Source organism: Notolabrus celidotus, chromosome 1 (assembly GCF_009762535.1).
Source record: "Notolabrus celidotus isolate fNotCel1 chromosome 1, fNotCel1.pri, whole genome shotgun sequence".
In the NCBI taxonomy this organism is placed as follows: Eukaryota; Metazoa; Chordata; class Actinopteri; order Labriformes; family Labridae; genus Notolabrus; species Notolabrus celidotus.
Genome location: NC_048272.1, coordinates 27,092,606 through 27,104,113, shown reverse-complemented (window position 1 = coordinate 27,104,113; position 11,508 = coordinate 27,092,606).

Below are 11,508 nucleotides of genomic sequence, written 5' to 3'. Positions count from 1 at the left end.
CTCTTTGCTTTGTTTACTTTTTTTTCATTTCCCTCTTTCGGTTCTCTCTCTTATTCTGTTTGTCTTTTGCCCTCCTTCATTCACTCTCTCTCTCTTTATGTCGGTCATCCTGTCTCTCCCTCCCATTTAAATGATTATAGTTGAAAAAAAAAGTGGGCTGAAAAAACTTTGAACAGAGCCAGCTGCTAATGAGTCTGCTCAGTTAGGGCCAATTTGAGGTCATCATCACTGAGTTCAGCATAGCCTCACACACCCACAGCACAGACCATCCGATTAAACAGTCCCAGCTAAAAGTGGACCACTACCCCTCCGTGAACCCTCCACCCTGCTCACATCTGCTGGACTGCTGTGGAGGCTGATCTGCTGGGGTTTCCCAGAGACTTGATCACCTCAATTAGGAAATAATATTCATCCAGGAATTCAGGTACGTGCTGTGTTGTTATCGAGTGTGAATGCTGCACTGTGTAGTGAGCTAGAGCCACCTCACAGCAGTCACAACACTAGGCTGGAGAGCTGCATCAGAGTGTGTGTTTTCAGAAAGGGGGTGGGATCCCCCTGATCCACTTGCTAAACACCAGCGAAAATGTAACGCTCGGCTGCCAATAAGCAGTCCAGACATCTGTGTGTAGCGTAGTGCTCTGGGTGCTGGGCCGTGTACAGGCCACGGCTCCAGCGGTTTGAGTGCTGCTGCAGCCAGTGAGCCTGCTTGGCCGGGCTTGGCCGGACTCCCGGAGCCTGAGAGGAGACGGAGAGAGCCAGCACTCTTCAGAGAGGCCCTCCAGAGGGAGGGGGCTGCCGTCCCAAAAATAATACAGCAGTCTGCCAGGCCAGCGACTCCCAGAGCTACACTCGCCTGAACACACACACGCAGAAACAAACACATGTGCAGTACATACATACAAGGATGGTGTGTGACAAACCTCATGTCTGCATGGAGGCAGTGTTGGTGTTTGTGGTGAGCAGAGCAGCCTAAAAGACTTACGGTAGCGGGCACATGACATGTGGCTTGCTCTTGAAATAAATGCTTGGCAAAGTGTGATGGTAGCCAGCATGTGCCATGAATGCTCCATTTGCAACCCCATTAAATTCATACTGACTCTGTAATGGGTGGGTTTTGTATACTTCTTACCCGCCAAGCCTCACTAGGCCTTCAGCTCCATTGACTAAGACATCCCCTCCTAACTCACATCATGAGTTGTGTGACACCAAAAGAGCCATAAAATAGGATGTTACTTATCTTCACAATCAAAGCGGAGTTCCATGGTAGTGATGAAGAGGAGAGATCTTGGCTGTGTCGGCGGGGTGAACATGGTGGCCACCTAGATCAGAGCACCGAGAGGTTTACGACTTCAACCTGGAACTGGATGTTTCAACTCATCTGGACTCCCTACCTCCTTTTTTCTCTCCACTCTTCCGTTTATCCCCCCACTCTGCTGACGCTCATTCCCTCTCTGAGCTCCATGTAACTCTTCATTTTCCCCCCTCTCCATCCCCCTACTACTCCCACTCTTTTCTTGTCTCCCACTCCCCCAGTGTATTTGTTTTTCCATCAAATTGAATTAGTGGAATCAAAAGGTATCCCGACCATCCCCTCACAAAGTTGAATTAGGGAGAGAGAGAGAGAGGCAGAAGATGAAAGGAAGTAGAACACGGTTCAGATGCAGGTCTCTTTGTGTGTGTGTGTGTTGCATGGGGGTGTGTGGGGGGGGGGGGGGGGGGGGGGGGGGGGGTTGACCTTTGCCTGAGACTTACTACAAAAGCATCCCTCCTTCCTCAGACCCCTAGAAGGATATTAAGGCTGTGAGACAGAACAGTATTTAGATAATAAAAACACAGAACATATATTACTGCCTTTATGTGCCATTAAGTCCAGTCACTCAGTTAAGTTGCTTGTTTGTGGCCCTTGAGCAATATCTTCACCGTTTTAATTTTAAGGTCTACCGAGTCATAGTGAGTGTGCTGTGATCTGTCTGTGAACTTCCTCTTTTCATGGATCAAGAGAAATTCATAGAAATACCCCTCAGACAGGAAAAAGGTGGGTACATACAGTAAAACACCTGGTGATCACTTTTCATAGAAACCACTGCGGGTAAAACTTGTAACACTTGAACAACTCTTAACACTTCTAAAATTGATCAACCAAAAAAAGTAGCGGTGGTGAGATTGTCAAAGCTGTAAAAACTGTCACTCAGGAAGAGCTGAGCTGATAGCTGGTAATCACTGATGACCTCTGTTGACAGGAAACAACCGCATCCTGAACTGCCAGAATGTCAAATCGCACTGATGATCTCTACAAATGTCAGAAATTAGTCAGAATAAGCCAAAAGCTTTCCGATCTTGCATCATTTTTGTCTCTCCCATGACCCAGACGGTCCCTCATGATGTTTTCCCACCTCAGGCCAAACACTAAAACACTGCTATAACACAGTAGTTACTGCTGCATATCGAGCTTCACTGAGGACACAGCTTTTAAATGCTGTGAAAAACATGGAAAACAGGAAGCGAGGGGTTCAAACAGGAAATATTTATGTTAATAGGACCAATTAAGACCGTAGAGATGTGACATGGACTGCACAAAGACAATGATAGCCAGAGATACCATAGTTGCAAAGTTTGTACATGTGATTGTTTATGGAGTTTATGTGTACGGAGCATCTACTGCTTAAAGCACTGACAGGTTCAATATCATTTAGTTTGGAACTTTGGAAACTGAACATTCTTCTTCATGTAGATCACAAAACCAACTAAGCATCCACTCACTGTTTACAGGAAATGAATGCTAACACCCATTTTTAGCCTATACTCATCTTAAAAGCGTGATGTATATTGATAAAGGTAATGTTTATTACTTGTTATTTCAATAATACAATTTCATCCTCTAAAATTGACCAATAAATGTTGCTTTATGTAATTATTAACAAGCCTAAAAATCCTGTCACAGTAGGTGTCAAAAGTTGTTACCACAATAAACAAAGCATCAGCAGCTGTAGTTAGCATTAGCATTTGTAAAATAGCGGGATGCTGCAGAGCTAATTTGAGAACTGCAGAAAGTTTACCAGAAACAACCCAAAGCTAAAGCAATAAAGACAGAGCCACTAAATGTACATCACTTCATGACTGACCTTTTCTAAGGTAGAAGACAGCAGTGTGTTGTATTTGGAACAGTATCCTGAATTGATGCTTCTTTTCAGTGTCAGTGACATAGTTTTACCTTGTACTTCTGATGTAAGTCCAGGGAGTGGTTAGACCGGCCAGTTGCTGGATGAAGACTGAAACATGAAAAAGACATCACAGCATGCAAAGTTGTGCTCTGGTCAGCAGTGAGAAAATAAATGACAAATGAACAGTCTGAACTGTTAGTATAGAATATTAAAATAAATCCATCTTAACCTTTTTTCCCCTCAGGTGTGCATAAAACCATTTTTAAATAGAAACATGTAAAAAAAAAATGAATTGTTTTATTTATTTTTGGTTATGAGTATTGCTTCAAAATTATCTAATATCCATTTTTACAATCCTAAAGTCAAACTTTTACAAGATATTGAATTCTTGAGCTACTTTCTAGAGAAAAGAAATGAGTATTTACCGCCAGAATGTGGTATGAAAATGTCATGAGCATAAATAGGATTGGTTGTTTATATGAAAGTAGAGAAGTGAAAGCGGGAGAATAGAAACAGGAAAAGTGTTTAGTATCAATGATCTATTGCTCAAGGTCAACATTAGTGCTACAGTCTCTTGTTAAACAAAGGTGTCTGAGGAGAGTGTTGTAATAATAAAAGTGGTTAATGAGTGCATAGAGTTAGGGCTCTTAAAGGCTGAAAGGTTGAACTCCAAAATGATGATCACCTCTCATACAGAGTATCAACCTGCCTCTATCTGCAAACAGTGAAGTTACTGCCATACTCATGTGTCTGGATTCTTCTCTCTGCAAACAAAACCCTCACACCATCAAGCTTACAAAATAAAACAAGCTTTAACAATCCAGACTAAGACCAGTGCAAACTGTTGTAAGCTGTCTGATTTCTGTACAGTCAGTCTGGTCAGTTTACACATTCTTCTCTACAGGCGTCGAGGGTGTAATCTGCTGAAAAAGAAGTAGCTGTCAGGAGCAGGGTGTGGACATGCAGAGCATCCCTCCCTCAACTCAGCCCTCAAAAGGAGGTCAGCCTCCTCTCACCAGGGACAGAAAGCATTCAGGATGTTCACCTGGGACAGGTAGTGTTCAGCTCTCATTCATGCCTTGTTCTGCCAAGCTGAGGCCCTCCTGCTCACCTGCTTCGACAGACAAATTCATCCCCACTGTCTGAGGACAAATGAGCCCATTCATCTGGAGGCTCCCATTGACAAACCGGGGGGCAAGTACAGTACTAATGCCTGGGAGGGCTCAGGGGAGAGGGCGTCTGGACCTGCCATCCTCTTCCGTGCCTGTATAATGTCCCTGGCCATTCTCAGCCCCCACCTCGCTCCACTTGCTTTCACTAGCAGGTAACTGGAGAAAGGTATGAGTGGGTGAGTCCAGGGCACCTTGGCTTGTGGCCAGGGCTGAGAGGATGGGACCCAGGTGCCTTCCTCTAGATGAATCCTCTGGACTCTCCCACAGGGAATGATGACCAGACAGAGAGCGGGAGGACTGTAGGGGACAGTAGGAGCCCACAGAGACCTGCTCAGAATCTCAAGCTGTTCAGTGAGCTATTGTGGATGAAGGATGGATGCTTGTGTGGTGGATTATGTGACAGAGCTGCTCTGTAGCTGCCCTGAATTCCCTTTAAAGCCTACTTCATTCTCATGGACCAAGTTCTCCTCACAACAAAGCATAGCCTCTCTCAAAGTATCCAAGTACTCAGGTGATACCAGCTCGCAAAATAAACTTGTGCTTTTAAAAGGACATGTATGCAGAAGTATAACTGAGAGATGACGGATAAAACAGTCAGATGATGCCAGTCGGCAGGGCCTCGTTTCAGTCCTGCTCATCTGGTCCCTCATGCATGAGATGAGGGCATTCTTCACAACTTTCCTTAGTGTTTGTTTTCAGTTCAGGACTTTGTTGTGTCTATAGCTTTGTTTAGCAAGTACTCCTCAGGATTAGCTTAAGAAGGCTGACACAAACACAGGGACACATTTCTAAAGCCATTTAAAAAGGACGCTAAAATCAATAAAACATAATGTGCTGCATTAAAAAGAGAAAAAGACATAACACATTTAAAACATCTAAAGATCATGTCAACCTCCTGGAGAGAAAAGAAAGATGAAATTAAGATTTCTTTGGACCAAATTGTGGATCTGAAGAGCCCTTTTAGATCTGAACAGCAGATAAAAAAGGAAGAAAGAGAGCTTTTCATATGACTGTATCAATGTTTTTATATTGTCCAAAACTCTGTGGAAGCCTGTTTATTTCTGTTGCATGTATAACCTCCATGACCTCATAAATTATTGTTTTCAAAGACAACCTATTCATCTGTCTGTCCTTACCTAACTTCTGGTTGTTCTTCAAACCAGTTTCAGGACAGCAGACATGTGCAGACCTGTGACCATTATGCAGTATATGCCAGAATTCAGTGGAGACAGAAATTATCGGGTGCATCACACATGCGTACTCTCACACACGCACTGTATGCCTATCTGCTGGTGATCGGTATGAAAAAAGCGTTGTGCTCACTCATTGGCTCAGTTGGATGTTGCAACCCCAGCACCTAACTGGTCCTTATCTCCCCTGAGCAGACTGCACAGCTTGATATGCATCTGTCATATTTGTCGGAAAGAAAAGACACCGCGGTAAGTGCATGATGAGTCAAAAAAACGGGCCAATGACACAAGCTCTGCTCCCTGCGGTTTCTTCATGACCATGATCATTTACTTGTATGTTTCCAGTCCTTCGTTTATAGGACCGTGTCAAACGGACATACACAACACACTCACTCTGAAACAGTAATAGCAGTTGTCTTGCATGTGGACATTGCAGTACATCTGATTTTTCAGATGCCTGCACTGGTGCACTTTCTGACTCGTCATGCTGTCCTGTAAGTAAATACCTCGCAAAGAGCAGATTGTCATCATTCCATCATGGCCATTACCATGACGACTGATAAGGCCATGTCCTGTTGTCGTCATAGCAGCCTCGCATCAGCCCCATCAGCTGCTGTGGCGAGCTGAGCCTCTGACTGTGCGGGTGTGAGTATCTATCTGAGGGCTATCTGGCCTGATAAAAGCTAGAGAAGAGACAGCAGAGGCACACGTTCAGCTGCAAGCTGCTCACAGCACTAAAGGAGCTGACTGGAGTACAGAGCCCACAGTGAGAGGGTTCAAGTGTCAGAGACAGTTTCTCCATACATGAACACTGATCCTTGTAAAAACAATAGTAAGCATTGAGTGAAACAGCAAAAAAAAAGGTTCAAGTTTTCTTAGACATCCCATCTCTCCCTGCGAGCAGGTTAGGCTTTAAATGGGTCAAAGGTCATGTTGGCATAATCTCTGTTCTCTTGCTCCGGTTAAGTCAAGGCTTTCTCTGTGCAACAATTACGCCTCTGATTGACTTTTAGTACGCCAACCATCATTAATTAGCATCACACACAAACACACAAATTCAGAGCATCTAATCCAGCTAATCCACCCTGCCGGTTGAACAACTGGTAACATGGTTAATCACCCATGTACAAATAAAGACAAGACCAAACTGACTGATAGAAGTATTCCATTTACCCGTCTGATTGAAACATTTCGCCCCTGCCACGGTTCACTGGAGATCATCTTGAAAAAGAGAAAACAACACACGGCAAATTAATTAAAAGTCAGTGATGTAAACGGTTCCATCCAATTATTGGTGCAAATAAGAAGCTCTGTAGCATGATAACCAACAGTACACACACATCACATTAGCTGAGAAGGAAAATAGGGACTCAAACTGATTAAAGGGGCCGGACAGGGAGCCGTATACGACTCCCGACCATAGACTGTATAAAATATGGACGTAGTATTCGTGACGTCAGTCATCTGTTCCTGAGAGCTGTTTTGAAGCCAATCGACGGCGGCTGCCATATTGGAAATGCGGAACTCAACCAGGCAGAGTGTGACGTAGTGTGAGCCTCTTAGCCGATAGCTATATGTTCCCGACCGGGAGTCACGTCAGTCATGTCCTTATTTGGGCAAAAACTCAGAATCTTAAAATCTTCTGAACCGTCACATTTGAAAAAAAAATCCCCCCCCGTACAGTGTGTGCCATTAGAGAGATTAGCTTCGTAGAGCCAAGCTGTTTTTTGAACCAGGCTGTAAACATGTTCATTAATGCTGCAAAGATCGTCTTTTTCCCTTTCATGTCTATGTGGTTTCTGGTGTTTCTGCAGCCAGCTTCAAGCGGATCCTCGATGAACTGCGGCTTTTAACACTTCCGCATTGGACTCATAGTTTTAGACCGGAGGTTGCCGCTTGCTCCCGACACTACAAACTCGGGTCATTCTCCAACAGCTCCAGCTCTTAGTGTGACATCACAGGCCGTGGGGTGGGGCAGTGGGGCGTCAAAGTGAAGTGTGCTGAAACTGTAGGGTGCCGGCTGAACTACAAGCGGACAGAGGCAGAGAGAGGCAGAGTGAGACAAAGGAAAGTGTGGTGGCTGAGAGAGGGCTCTCTGATTCGTTTCCTTGGCAGAATGACAAAACTGTGCGGAATGCAGCGGAGAGGGGAAAGAGAAGTGATCAAGAGCTCAAGAACGAAAAGAGGGGGGAAAAATAGACGACAGACACACAAGGGGAGAGAGGCCTGCTGAATAAGCCAGGATAGCAGGGCCTTCCATTGATTCATTTCCCCTTTCCCACACTATTACCATTCTCCGTCTCTCTCTCTCCCTCTTTTTTCTCTAACTACAAACATCAGCGTCATGGACACTGCTCCTTCCAGCACAAACACAATCTTTCTGAATGGTGAAGTATCAAATGTTGATAGGTGTTGAGCTGCATACTGACACATAAAGATCTGTTCAGGCCAACTACACAGTAAAGTCGCTGAGTCCTACAACTCATTTACACACATTCAAACAAGACGATATGCCTCACAGACAAAGCAGACTGAGCACACACACATACACACACACACACACACACACACACACACACACACACACACACACACACACACACACACACACACACACACACACACACACACACACCACACACAAGTGTATTAGAGTGGGGAGGGCAACAGGCCGCCTCTGTCAGCCACATTTCACAGTGGCCTATCATGGGCAGGCGTACCAGGCCTGCGGCCAACCACTGCTTATGCACTGGGTAAACACAACCACCTCGGCTACATTGACTCTCACACACTCCTCAAGTGGCATCAAACACGCGGACCCAGTCACACATGCAGGCTGTGTGATGAATGGAGTGTGAGCATCAGTTATGACAGCATTACTAAGCCTCTGTGATTAAGAGCCACAAACAGACACTGTGTTTCCTTTCAGCAAAAGCTCTGTCCATCCTTTGTTGACTGAATCTGGACCCTTGTCAAGCCACATAGGCATTCTGCTCAGAAATACCACCTTGGTCTAGTGTTTCACTTTTAATTTGATGGTGATGAAATGCTGTGGCTGGGTAAAGTACTTTTAATACCGTCATTATACTTTACAGGCTCTATACTGAAAACTTGCAGCAGATCCAAGTTTTGAGGACACACGCACACACACACGCACACACACACAATAAGTATCAAAGGACAGCAAGAACATTAGCACATCCAAAATCAGTGTCCAGGTCTCTCAGCGTGCTGTCACTTCTTGATGTTCTGCTCTCATTAATTGATTCTGCTCTCAAAAGTGACAGAAGTGAATCCTCTGATATGTTGGTTTATTCAGAAGCCTGAGCTGAAGCCCCATGTTTACACAGTGCTAAGTCAGGTCATGAGTCATTTGCTCAGTTATTCAACAGTTTGAATGTAGTTTGGCTTCATTATATGCCCATCATGTGACAGCAGTCAGCCAGTGTGCCCCCCTCCACGGCTCCATAGCTCCTCTGCATCTTCTCATGCCCGTCTCTCACCCCCACCCCCACCCCACCTTCCACTGGCGCCTGTACGGTTAGTTAGGGATTGCCACAGGACATCATGTGACAAACAAGCAAACACACACAAACATGCTGCCCAGTGTGTGCGCACAAGCACGCACGCACACACAACAGCAGTTGTACAAGCATGTAAACTACAAGCAGCAACACATTCATTCGTCATTCTCCCTTCCATTGACTTCTTTCATGTGGGCTCAGTTGAATAAGCAGAGCAGCTCCAACAAAAAGATCCTTTCTACTGGCAGCATCAAGGCAGTGTGTCCATGTGTGTTAGTCCCACTAGTGGTCAGACACACCTCAAGGCAAAGTGCTATCACTAAGTTACTGTAGTTACTTAAATCCTTGCGAATCTAAGATTTGTTGCTGCAATTGACAAGTGAATTTACACTGATCATGAATCAGAGGATTTCCAAAGTATTTATATGGTTTGTCCTTTGACGACTCCATCGCCATTAATATTTCTGAGAAGAAGACAGTTTTAGCTTCAAGCACTTTGATTTACTGGGGGAAATTCTCAGTTTTTGTGACGTATGGACCTTGGAACAACAGGAAATATTATTATCTTGAAAGAAAGCTATTATAAAGATGACAACCTGTTGATCCCCATTCTCATAACTCCAGCTCCTTACCTACAGTATCCACTCTGATCACACCAACCCCAACCATACCCCCACACACACACCCCTTTACTTTCCTCCTTGTCTGGCAGACCTCCAACCGGTGAAACTCTAGACAGTGCTGGTTCTGCCCTTTCTACAAAATTTAGGAAGCCATTAGCAACATCAAATCATTACTTGAGGAAAAGAGAGAGTGATGCTTGGGGGAGGGGAAGCAATGTTGAAAGAGAGAGAAGAATAACAGAAAGGACCAAACACACACAGAAAGAAACAGACATATCAGATTTCTCCTGTTCTCCATTACTCCATTAAAATGATGTCTAAGGACCCATTTCACTAACACATAGTGGAATGATGCCTGTAATAAACACAATACTGAGCAGGGTTTCTGCACTGACACACTCCCTGGGGGTAGACTTCCCTGCATGTGTATGCTCTGTATCGAAACAACATGCGTAACCAATTCCCGCTCTATGAACACAACATGGTTAAATAAAACGTAAATGAAACAAAAACAAACAGAACACCACCTGTGAGATTTACATTAAAGCCAACTGATTCCTCTTTTCATGGCCCCCAATACCTCAGCTTTCCCTGACTCTCACTCTCCCTCTCTCTCTCTAGTAACTGCACTGTCACCCCAATACTAATCCAGTTCAAATGTAAACAGGCTTAGGTCTTCATTCCTAACTTAAACCGTATCAAATGTATCAAAGCAGAGGCTCAGTGGTGTCCTCGGCTACAGAGGGGTCAGACCGGGGCCACACGGGGCCACACACTCTACTCAATTAGCTCGAGAGCCAGTTAGTCTGACTGACTGACACTGTGTGCTTTTCTGCTTGTGTGTGCTGCAGACAGAAACACTATGTCCCGTCCATAACTCTGTCTGTGTACATTGTGCAATATCTGTGTGTGTAATCATACATGAGTGTGTGTGACTGAATGTATATGGTACTGTGTATTGGGTTAATAGGTCAGTTCACGGTTATAAGGGGCATGAGTATGGGTATATAATCCAATGTGTACGTGTGTGTGTTTGTGTGTGTGTCTCTAGCAGAGACATGGCGTCTAAAAGCTGCATTAACCAAAAGAGAGAAAATGTGAAAGGTTGTCTGCAGGCTAAGAACAATAAAACAGTCTGTGTCCTCTGCAACATCATTTCTCTGCTAAGTCAAAAGCCCTGGAGGGAGTCCTTGTTCGCCTTTTTCCAGCAACCCTAAATATCCTTTTTCTTTTCTTTTTGGAAATTTTAAATATAACACAGAACACAGTCTCCTCGGAGATTAGACAACATTTCCTTTTAACAGGCTGAATAAAACTAAACTGTATTTTTGATTACAATCTAAAACAAGTATCTTTAACCAAGAGCAAATTACCCAACACAAACTGTTAATCATAAAGCCACAACTAGCAACCAGGGAAATCAAAAGTTTACTCAAGACATAGGAGAAAGTGCTAAAACTGTCCATTTGTTCCTGATTAAATCTTCTATTTGTGCTCCCCTCTCAACCATAATTAGGCCATTTTTTTTTCCTGGGAACGATTCTTTGATGATTGTCCCACTATAAAATCGAGGCATCTACCCTTTGACACTTTCAGTAGATGTTGGTGAATCCATTGTTGATAAATATGTGAGAAAAAGCTCTCATTATCGGACTATCTTGTTCTATCATGGAACAGGAGGCAGAGATGATGGCTCCCAAGAGAGTTTCATTACAATCAGTTTTCTTGTCAAGCTCCAATCTCATCAGCTGGATATCTTACTCACATTCACAAGCTTGGGCCGACTGGATACAATCATACTAATTAGCAGAAGTGAAACAATTTTCCAGCTTTACAAA